The sequence below is a fragment of the Leopardus geoffroyi genome, chromosome B3, assembly GCF_018350155.1.
Source record: "Leopardus geoffroyi isolate Oge1 chromosome B3, O.geoffroyi_Oge1_pat1.0, whole genome shotgun sequence".
NCBI lineage: Eukaryota > Metazoa > Chordata > Mammalia > Carnivora > Felidae > Leopardus > Leopardus geoffroyi.
The window spans coordinates 36,310-48,555 of NC_059337.1; the positions used below are offsets into that span (position 1 = coordinate 36,310).

General features: G+C 42.2%; 1 long non-coding RNA gene and 1 pseudogene across 1 annotated transcript; both read left to right on the forward strand.

The window, feature by feature from the left end:
• Positions 1–1,529: 1,529 nt before the first annotated feature.
• LOC123582359 lies at positions 1,530–2,341 on the forward strand. Its single transcript, XR_006704344.1, has 2 exons — positions 1,530–1,678; positions 2,144–2,341. It is a non-coding gene; the product is annotated as an uncharacterized LOC123582359 (long non-coding RNA).
• Positions 2,342–3,026: 685 nt separating this feature from the next.
• LOC123582357 lies at positions 3,027–4,746 on the forward strand (annotated as a pseudogene).
• The last annotated feature ends 7,500 nt before the right edge of the window (positions 4,747–12,246 follow it).

Here is a 12,246-nt window from a genome sequence, read left to right on the forward strand (position 1 = left end):
AGGAATGAGACTATTTCAGGGACAAAGGACTTCAGACACAGCGTCAAGAGGCTCTACTCTGGAGAAGGGGAGCAGATCCGCACTGAGCCGGGCCCTTAAAGATTTCAAGTTTAGAATCTCCCTCACACATCAAAGACAAAACACGGAAGAGTTGTGGTGCGGGATGAGCTGACTGCCCTCGCTGTTCTGTGAGGGCTGCCTGAACGGTGAAGTTGTCAGATCCCCTGCCCAGGGACAAGAGACTGGGGAGGTGCCATGGTCCCCCCAGCACCAACACAGTGGGACTTCAGAGGGCAACACGGCAGCCCCCAGCGAAGGCAGGACCCACTCACTCCAAACCCAACCCCCCATCCGTGGCAACTGCTTATTTACTGGGGCAAGGCTGGCTCTGAGTCTCCAGAACAGCACGGCCAGCACCTCCCCATGCACCAAATGCACTGAAAATCCAGGGCTTCAAAGTGTCACCTGCAGTTCTGCTGGAAATAGGACCAGTCTTACGGTTGTTTTTGTTTTCTTCTTCTTTTTTTCTTTTGGAATCTGGCACAGTGTCTTGTCTTTTTTTTTTTTTTTTTTTTTTTCCTTTCCTCTCTCTCTTTTTTTTTGGATTAGGCCTTTTTAAAAAGTCGTTTCTTTTTCTTTCTCTTTTCTTTTTTTTTCCTTTCTTTTCTCTTTTGACTCAGTCTTACAGTTTTTTGATTCTCTGTTTGGGTTTTTTTGTTGTTGTTCCCTTTTCTTTCCACTTTTTTTGGGATCAGCCTTCCCCCCGCCCCCCACCGCTGTTTTTTCCAGGCTTACTTCAACAAACAAATCAAAGCACACCTAGTTTAAAGGTCCAAACACTCCCCACGGCAAGCAAGGAGCAGTCTGCAGAGAATTGACCAGTGGGGAAGGACAGCCAGAATGCAACAGCAGAGTGCACACAGCATACATCAGAAACACTTCCTGAAATGCCAGACCCTGGACAGTGTATGACACCTTTTTAATATAGCAGTACTCCTGGGGGCAGGAAACATAACATGCTTTTAAAACATGCAAAAGGCAGAAAGTTAGCCAAAATGACAAGACAGAGGAATTCTCCCCAAAAGAAAGGTCAAGAAGAAATCACAGCCTGAGATTTTCTCAAAACAGATATAAGCCATATATCTGAACAAGACTTTAGAACAACAGTCATAAGACTACTAGCTGTGCTTCAACAAAAAGCATAGAAGACACCAGGGAAACCTTTCCCGCAGAGATCAAAGACCTAAAACTAGTCAGGCTGAAATAAAAAATGTTATAACTGAGATGCGAAACCAACTGGATACAATCACAGTGAGGATTGAAGAAGCACAGGAGAGAGTAGGTGATATAGAAGATAAAATTATGGAAAATAACGAAGCTGAAAAAAAAGAGGGCAAGGTAGTTAGTAGATCATGAGGGGAAACTTAGAGAACTTAGTGATTCCGTGAAATGAAACACTATCCATACCATAGGAGTCTCAGAAGAAGAGAGGGAATAAGAGCAGAAGGTTTATTTGAACAAATTATAGCGGAGAACGTCCCTAATCTGGGGAAGGAAACAGGCATTCAAGTCCAAGAGGCACAGAGAACTCCCCTCAAAATCAACAAGAACAGGTCCACATCATGACATATCATACAGAAACTTGCAAAATACAAAGATAAAGACAGAACTCTGAAGGGTCCCTGGGTGGCTCAATCAGTTAAGCATCCGACTTCGGCTCAGGTCATGATCTCACAGTTCATAAGTTTGAGCCCTGTGTCAGGCTCTGTGCTGACAGCTCAGAGCCTGGAGCCTGCTTCACATTCTGTGTCTCCATCTCCCTTTGCGCGTCTCTCTCTCTCTCTCTCAAAAATAAATAAACATTAAAAATTTTTTTTTTAATTTTTTTTTCAACGTTTATTTATTTTTGGGACAGAGAGAGACAGAGCATGAACGGGGGAGGGGCAGAGAGAGAGGGAGACACAGAATGGGAAACAGGCTCCAGGCTCTGAGCCATCAGCCCAGAGCCTGACGCGGGGCTCGAACTCACGGACCGCGAGATCGTGACCTGGCTGAAGTCGGACGCTTAACCGACTGCGCCACCCAGGCGCCCCTAAAAATTTTTAAATAAAAAAAGTTTTAAAAAGAGACAGAACTCTGAAAGCAGCTAGGGACAAAAGGTCCCTATAAGTGTAGACACATAAGGTTTGTAGCAGACCAGTCCACTGAAACTTGGCAGGCCAGAAGGGAGTCGCAGGAAATACTCAATGTGATGAATAGGGAAAATATGCAGCCAAGAATGCTTTATACAGCAAGGCTGTTGTTCAGAATAGAAGGACAGAAAAAGAGTTTCCCAAACGAAATCTAAAGGAGTTCGTGACCACTCAACCAGCCCTGCAAGAAATTTTAAAGGGGACTCTCTGATCTGAGGGGAAAAAAAAAAAAAAGGAAGACCAAAGCAACAAGACTACAAAGGACCAGAGGACATCATCAGAAACACCAAATCTTCAGGTCATACAATGGCACTAAATTCCTACCTTTCAATAATCACCCTGAATGTAAGTGGACTAAATGCTCCAATCAAAAGACATAGGATATCAGAATGGATTTAAAAAAAAAAAAACCCCTATATCCATCCATATACTTCCTACAAGACGCATTTTATACCTAAAGACACCTGCAGATTGAACATGAGGGAATGGAGAATCATCTGTCATGCTAATGGACATCAAAAGAAAGCTGGAATAGCCATATTTATATCAGACAAACTAGATTTTAAAACAAAGACTGCAAAGTTTGAAGGGGAGGGCAGGCAGAGTTAGCCGCCCCCGAGGCTCTCCTCTCCCACTGCTCATCCCTTTCTTCTCTTCTCCCCCAGCCTCTTTCTCTCTGTCCCATAACTTTTCTCCTGAAAACCCCTTATTTAGCCAAAGGAAAGAGGTAAGGGGAACGCTCTCCCCTCCCCCCTCCAAACTCCCCCCCCCCAATTTTTCCAATCCAGAGAAAGCAAGGGAGTGAGCGGGCACCCAGCTGACCACGAACCTGCTGTGCTGCAAGGTGGACCCTGTCTTCAGGGCCATGCCGGACGCCAACCCGCTCTACGGTGACCGCGTTTTACAGAACTTGCTCACCATCGAGGAGCACTATCTCCCCAGTGCTCCTACTTCAAATGTGTGCAGAAGGACATCCAGCCCTACATGTGCAGGATGGTGCCACCTGGAGCTGGAGGTCTGTGAGGAACAGAAGTGTGAAGAAGAGGTCTTACCTTTGGCCATGAATTACCTGGACCACTTCTTGGCCGGGGTCCCAACTCCTGGGTGCTATCTGCATGTTCCTGACCTCCAAGCTCAGAGACCACCCCTCTGACAGCAGAGAAGTTGTGCATTTACACCAGCAACTCCATCAAACCTCAGGAGCTTCCGGAGTGGGAGCTGGTGGTGTTGGGGAAGTTGAAGTGGAACCTGGTGGCTGTCACTCCTCACGACCTCATCTAACACATCCTTCGCAAGCTGCCCCAGCCCAGCAAGAAGTTGTCTCTGATCCGCAAGCATGCGCAGACTTTCATTGCTCTGTGTGCTACCAACTTTAAGCTCGCCATGTACCTGCCATCGATGATTGCAACTGGAAGTGTTGGAGTCGCCATCTATGGGCTCCACCAGGATGAGGACGTGAGCGCACTCACTGGTAATGCCCTGGTAGATCTGCTGGTCAAGATCACCAACACAGATGTGGACTGCCTCAAAGCCTGCCAGGAGCAGATTGAGGTGGTGCTGCTCAACGGCCTGCAGTATTTCTGTCAGGACCAGGGGGATGGGTCCAAGCCAGAGGATGAACTGGACCAGGCCAGCACCCCTACAGATGTGCGGGATACTGACCTGTGAGGATGTAGTCTGGCCGCATGGGAGGGACGTGTTCACACCTGCTCTCTCCTTTTCTCTGGTTGTGTTTTGTTCTTTGTGTTCTAGGATGAAACTTAAAAAAAAAAAAAATTCTGCCCCCACCTAGATCATATTGAAAGATCTTTTAGAAGAGAGAGAAAAAGGTCCTATATAAATGGAATAACTAAAAGCATTTGGTGTCTATTTGAAGTACAACAGAAGGGAATCCCTTCTCTATGCAAACAGTTATTGTTTGAGTATGTTAAAATAGTAAAATGCTTACAGGAGACCCTGCAGACTAAAGAAAATGTACGCTGCAAATATGGGAACAAATTAGAGGAGGCTTTTTTTTTTCATGTTATGACTAGCATGTACACACCCCTTTTAGGATAATTTCAAGGAAGTGCATATGCCATTTATGGCATCGTTAGATTGCGAAGCAATGAACTCAAGAAAGAATTAGAAATAAGGGACGTGAAGGGGGAGGGAGGACGAAACAATCTGTCAACGCGGTTGAACCATTTTGGACGTGGAAGCACCTTTGCTCTCGACTACCTGTTTGTTACTACGTCAGGAGCATAGCTGAATCTCTAGTTGTGAACTCTTGCTGTCTATGGTAGCTGCTACCTACAAGAGAGGTTTCAGTTTGTCGGCTGGACACAGGTGATTGGGTCCTGGGTTTCACGTGTCTTTTTGACATCATGCTTCTTCTTCCAAACATGGTTCATGGCAGACACCACCATATTTTTATCAAAAGGGGCAATTTCGCTTTGGGCCATAACCAAAACTCCTATAAATGGAGGCAGATGGAGACCAAGGGTGGGATCTGGAATGGAATCTTTTCTCTTAATGTATTGAAGAGGGTGATGTGATCTTGGCATCCTTTATTTTTTTTTAAAAAAAACTGATTTTTGGTGCTGATTGGCATGTCTCGTCTACAGCTTAGCGTTGTTATAAACCATTCCATTCAAAAAGCACTTTTGAACACTTTTGAACAAAAAATTGTTCCCATGCATACCCCTGGCTCTCTGGAGGGCTCCAGGTCCTTCCACAGGTGCCCCAGATCGAGCAGTCATGGTGTTTCCTGTTCCCAGTGAACCCCTCTGGTTAGGGCTGCCGGTGGAGTGCCTGAGGAGCCCAGAGCAGTAGGTGAGGGAGGCCTAGTGGTCCCCTCTGGGGCAGGTGCCACGTCGTCCCACAGGTGCCAGGCGCTGGCTTGGAGGTGCGGACGCGGTGCACGGGGAGGTGTGAGCCATCACCACCCAGAACTAGCCAGGGGGGTGGTGGCCACCCAGGGCTGTCGTTTCCCCCTGTGTGCATGCTTTGGTTCTCTTGCTTTTGTTGTTGTTGTTGTTGTTATTTTCTTGTTTGAAAAAAAAAAAATAAAGGAGGAGCCAAGATGGCGGAACAGCATGGACGCTTTTTGTGTGTCTCACGTCCATGAAATGCAGCCAGACCAACACTAACCCATCCTACACACCTAGAAAACCGATTGGAAGATTAACACAACAATCTGCACAACCCGAACCACAGAATTCAGCAGGTACGCGACACGAAGAGCTGAACTTGGGGAGCAAGAAGCCCCGAAAGGTAGGGAACCCCCTTTGCAGGAGGAGAGAGGACAGGGACTGGGGAGGGGGGGAGCGTACGGGAAAAGCACCCCTCCCCAAAAGCAGCTGGAGAGAAAGTGGAAAATTGGAAACAGCCACAGGGACTAAACTAAAAAGGGAGAGACGAGAAAGGAGAGGGTTTCAATTCCACAAAGACTGTAAACAAGGGGAGCACAAAGGCTGCAACTCCGCAGCTCCCTACCTGGCGGCGCTCTGGTGGGAAGGGCGAATCCCTTCCCAGGAACAGAGTGGGGTCCAGGAGGTTCGTGGGCCACACGGGGAAAAGCGGTTCCACTGCTGAAAGGACATTTGGTAGAGACGGTTGAAGCCACCTGGTCCCAGCAGACTCCAGAAGGCAGACACATTCGCTGGTGCTGGGGCAAGGTTGTTGAGGGCGAAGCCTGGTGCCAGATGTGTGTTGCGATTTTCCATGGTCCCTGAAACACTGAGGCTACACTGTCTTGCGATTTTTGGGGAGGCAGGCTGGCACCTGGCTGCAGTCTCAGGGCACCGGCAGCAGCAGGGTCCAGCGGGTGTTCCTGGGTGCAGCCGACATTCGGCCGTTGCTCATTCACCATTGCTCGTGAGACCCTCCCGCAGAGGGGCAGGGCGGGTCAAAGCCTCCGTCCTTCAGAAGAAAGAAGCCGGGGAAACCAGCCGCATCTGAGACAAAACTCTGGAGAGAGGTACTGCCTGGGGCCTGGTCACGGAGAGTCGAAAAGCGGGGAGTGGATGAGAGCTGAAGACGGAGGACCGGAGCGCAACTTGCTGATCCAGGAGAAGAGACTGGGTGGCTGGAGGGCGCCATTTTTCACCGCTCCTGCACATGCACATGCGCACCAACGAGCACTGCAACAATCCACCCCAGTAGGCTAGCAGCGCCATCTAGGGGAGAGTGGAGCTGTTACACCGAGCCCTGCCCAACTGGGCCAACTTCGCTCTTCAAGAACACAAACCTCACCGCCGGCTTAAGCTATGGGCTATAAAGAGCTACGTGGACTGGCCTCTAGGGGAAGACAAAGCAATTTCAGTCCTACTTCAATCTGTTAGCTGGTTCATCTATTCAATTTTTTTTCTTTTTCCTTTTTCTCTTTTACAATTCTTTTCTTTTTCTTGAATACAGAAAGAGAAAAAACTCATTTTTATTTTCAATTTTTATTAAAACATCTTTAATTTTTATTACTATATTTTTTACTATATTATTACTATATTTTTATTACTACATTTTTTGTGTAAATTTTTTCAAATTCTACTTTACTTCCATCATTTTATTTTAGTCTATTTCAGTGTACTCACCTTTTCAAATTTTCAAACAATTTCCTTTTTTTCTTTCTTTTTTTTTCTCTTTTTCATTTCTTTTCTTTTTCTTGAATGCAGAAAGAGAAAAACTTCATTTTTACTTTCAATTTCTTTTAAAAATATTTTTATTTAATTTTCATTACTATATTTTTTGCTTTTATGTAAATTTTTTTCAAATTCTATCTTACTCCCATCATTTTATTTTAGTCTACTACAGTGTATTCACTTTTTCAAATTTTCAAACGATTTGGGTTTTTTTGTCTTTTCCTTTTTTCTCTTTTTATCTTTTTTTCCTTTTCATTTCTTTTCTTTTTTCTTAAATACAGAAAATGAAAAAATTCATATTTCTTTTTAATTTTTATTAAAAATATTTTTCTATAATTTTTTTCTATATTCTCTACTTTTGTGTATTTTAGTCTACTTTAGTGTATTCATTTTTCAAATTCTCAAACAATTTCCTTTTTTTCTCTCCGTCCCCCCCCTTTTTTTTTGTTTGTTTCTCTAATCTGTCAAACCACTTCCTCCACTCAGACCAAAACACACCTAGGATCTAACATCATCTATTCAATTTTTGTGTGGGTGTGTTTTTAATTTTTCATTTTAATATTTTTTAATTTTAATGTTTTTAATTTCAATTTTTCTACCTCATTAATTCCTTTTCTCCCTTCAAAATGACAAAACGAAAGAATTCACACCAAAAGAAAGAGCACAAAGAAATGACAGCCAGGGACTTAACCAACACAGACACAAGCAAGACGTCTGAACCAGAATTTAGAATCACAATAATAAGAATACTAGCTGGAGTCAAAAATAGATTTGAATCCCTTTCTGCAGAGATAAAAGAAGTAAAAAATAGCCAGAATGAAATTTAAAATGCTACAAATAAGCTGCAATCACGGATGGATGAAGCGGTGGCAAGGATGGACAAGGCAGAACAGAGAATCAACTATATAGAGGACAAACTTATAGAGACTAATGAAGCAGAGAAAAAGAGGGAGATTAAGGCAAAAGAGCACGATTTAAGAATTAGAGAAACCAGTGACTCATTAAAAAAGAACAACATCAGGGGCGCCTGGGTGGCTCAGTCGGTTGGGCGTCCGACTTCGGCTCAGGTCACGATCTCACGATCTCACGGTCCGTGGGTTCGAGCCCCGCGTCGGGCTTTGGGCCGATGGCTCAGAGCCTGGAGCCTGCTTCCCATTCTGTGTCTCCCTCTCTCTCTGCTCCTCCCCCATTCATGCTCTGTCTCTCTCTCTGTCTCAAAAATAAATAAACGTTAAAAAAAAAAAACCCTTTAAAAAAAAAAAAAAAAGAACAACATCAGAATCATAGGGGTCCCAGAGGAGGAAGAGAGGGAAGTAGGGATAGAAGGGTTATGTGAGCAAATCATAGCAGAAAACTTTCGTAACCTGGGGAAAGACATAGACATCAAAATCCAGGAAGCACAGAGGACTCCCATTAGATTCAACAAAAACCAGTCATCAACAAGGCATATCGTAGTCAAATTCACAAAATACACAGGCAAGAAGAGAATCATGAAAGCAGCAAGGGAAAAAAAGTCCCTAACCTACAAGGGAAGACAGATCAGGTTTGCAGCAGACCTATCTACAGAAACCTGGCAGGCCAGAAAGGAGTGGCAGGATATATTCAGTGTGCTGGATCAGAAAAATATGCAGCCAAGAATTCTTTATCCAGCAAGGCTGTCATTCAAAATAGAAGGAGAGATAAAAAGTTTCCCACACAAACAAAAATTAGAGTTTGTGACCACTAAACCAGCCCTTCAAGAAATATATTAAGGGGGACTCTCTGAGGGGAGAAAAGATGAATATATATATATATATATATATATATATATATATATATATACACATATATATATATGCATATATATACGCATATATATACACATATATATATGTATGTATATATATATGTGTGTGTATATATATATATATATATATATATATATACATACATATATATGTGTGTGTGTGTATATACACACACACACACACACCAAAAGCAACAACAGATTAGAATGGACCAGAGAACACCACCAGAAACTCCAACTCTACAACCATCATAACACCAATAAATTCATATCTTTCAGTACTCACTTTAAACGTCAATGGACTCAATGCTCCAATCAAAAGACATAGGGTAACAGAATGGATAAGAAAACAAGACCCACCTATATGCTGTTTACAAGAGACCCACTTTAGACCTAAAGATACCTACAGATTGAAAATAAGGGGATGGAGAACCATCTATCATGCTAATGGTCAACAAAAGAAAGCCAGAGTACCCATACTTATATCAGACAATCTAGACTTTAAAATAAAGACTGTATCAAGAGATGCAGAAGGGCATTATATCATAATCAAGGGGTCTATAGACCAAGAAGACCTAACAATTGTAAACATTTATTCACCAAATGTGGCAGCACCCAAATATATACATCAATTAATCATGAACATCAGGAAACTCATCAATAGTAATACCATAATAGTAGGAGATTTCAACACCCCACTCACAACAATGGACAGATCATCTAATCAAAAAATCAACAAGGAAACAATGGCTTTGAATGACACATTGGACCAGATGGTCTTAACAGATATATTCAGAACATTTCATCCTAAAGCAGCAGAACATACATTCTTCTCCAGCACACATGGAATGTTCTCCAGAATAGACCACATACTGGGACACAAATCAGCCCTCAACAAGTACAAAAAGATCGAGATCATACCATGCATACCGTGCATTCAGACCACAATGCTATGAAACTCGAAATCAACCACAAGAAAAAATTTGGGAAGGTAACAAAGACTTGGAGACTGAAGAACATCCTACTAAAGAATGGATAGGCTAACCAAGCAGTTAAAGAAGAAATTAAAAAGTATATGGAAGTCAATGAAAATGATAGCACCACAACCCAAAACCTCTGGGATGCAGCAAAGGCGGTCATAAGAGGAAAGTATATAGCAATCCAGGCCTTCCTAAAGAAGGAAGAAACATCTCAGATACCCTTAAAAAGCTGGAAAAAGAACAGCAAATAAAACCCAAAAACAGCACAAGACAGGAAATAATAAAAATTAGAGCAGAAACCAATGCTATTGAAACAAACAAACGAACAAACAGTAGAACAGATCAATGAAACCAGAAGCTGGTTCTTTGAAAGAATTAACAAAATTGATAAACCGCTAGCCAGTTTGATCAAGAAGAAAAAGGAAAGGACCCAAATAAGTAAAATCAAGAAGGAAAAATGAGAAATCACAACCAACACAACAGAAATAAAAACAATAATAAGAGAATATTATGAGCAATTATACACCAACAAAATGGGCAAACTGGAAGAAATGGACAAATTCCTAGAAACATATACACTACCAAAACTGAAACAGGAAGAAATAGAACATTTGAACAGACCCATAACCAGTAAGGAAGTTGAATTAGTAATCAAAAATTGGCCAAAAAACAAGAGTCCAGGGATAGATGGCTTTCCAGGGGAATTCTACCAAGCATTTAAGGAAGAGTTAATACCTATTCTCTTGAAACTGTTCCAAAAAATAGAAATGGAAGGAAAACTTCCAAAGTTTTTCTATGAAGCCAGCATTACCCTGATTCCAAAGCCAGACAGAGACCCCACAAAAAAGGAGAACTATAGACCAATTTCCTTGATGAACATGGATGCAAAAATCCTCAACAAGATATTAACCAACTGGATCCAACAATACATTTAAAAAATTATTCACCACGACCAAGTGGGATTTATACCTGGGATGCAGGGCTGGTTCAATATCCGCAAAACAATCAGTGTGATTCATCACATCCATAAAAGAAAAGAGAACCATATGATCCTCTCAATAGATGCAGAGAAAAGATTTGACAAAATACAGCATCCTTTCTTGATAAAAACCCTCAAGAAGGTAGGGATAGAAGAATCATATCGTGAGATGATAAAAGCCACATACGAGCGACCCAATGCTAGTATCATCCTTAAGGGGGAAAAACTGAGAGCTTTCCCCCTGAGGTCAGGAACAAGACAGGGATGTACACTGTCACCACTGTTATTCAACATATTATTGGAAGTCTTAGCCTCTGCAATCAGACAACACAAAGAAATAAAAGGCATCCAAATAGGCCAGGAGGAGGTCAAACTTTCACTCTTCGCAGATGACATGATACTCTATATGGAAAACCCAAAAGATTCCACCAAAAAACTGCTAGAACTGATTCATGAATTCAGCAAAGTTGCAGGATATAAAATCAATGCACAGAAATAGGTTGCATTCCTATACACCAACAATGAAGCAACAGAAAGAGAAATCAAGGAATCGATCCCATTTATAATTGCACCAAAAACCATAAAATACCTAGGAATACATCTAACTAAAGAGGTGAAAAATCTATACACTGAAGACTATAGAAAGCTTATGAGAGAAATCGAAGAAGACACAAAAAAAAAATGGAAAAATATTCCATGCTCCTGGACAGGAAGAACAAATATTGTTAAAATGTCAATACTACCCAAAGCAATCTACGTATTCAATGCAAGACCTATCAAAGTAACACCAGCATTCTTCACAGAGCTAGAACAAATAATCCTAAAATTTGTATGGAACCAGAAAAGACTCCAAATAGCCAAAGCAATCTTGAAAAAGAAAACCAAAGCAGGAGGCATCACAATCCCAGACGTCAAGCTGTATTACAAAGCTGTAATCATCAAGACAGTATGGTACTGGCATAAAAACTCAGATCAGTGGAACAGAATAGAGAACCCAGAAATGGACCCACAGACATATGGCCAACTAATCTTTGACAAAGCAGGAAAGAATATCCAATGGAATAAAGACAGTCTCTTCAGCAAGTGGTGCTGGGAAAACCAGACAGCGGCATGCAGAAGAATGAACCTGGACCACTTTCTTACACCAGACACAAAAATAAATTCAAAATGGATGAAAGACAGGAAGCCATAAAAATCCTAGAGAATAAAGCAGGCAAAAACCTCTTTAACTTTGGCCGCAGCAACTTCTTACTCAACACGTCTCCGGAGGCAAGGGAAACAAAAGCAAAAATGAAGTATTGGGCCCTCATTGAAATAAAAAGCTTCTGCACAGCAAAAGAAACAATCAGCAAAACTAAAAGGCAACCGACAGAATGGGAGAAGATATTTGCAAATGACATATCAGATAAACGGTTAGTATCCAAAATCTATAAAGAACTTATCAAACTCAACACCCAAAAAACAAATAATCCAGTGAAGAAATGGGCAAAAGACATGAACAGACACTTCTCCAAAGAAGACATCCAGATGGCCAACTGACACATGAAAAATGCTCAACATCACTCATCATCAGAGAAATACAAATCAAAACCACAATGAGATACCACCTCACACCTGTCAGAATGGCTAACATTAACAACTCAGGCAACAACACATGTTGGCGAGGATGTGGAGAAAGAGGATCTCTTTG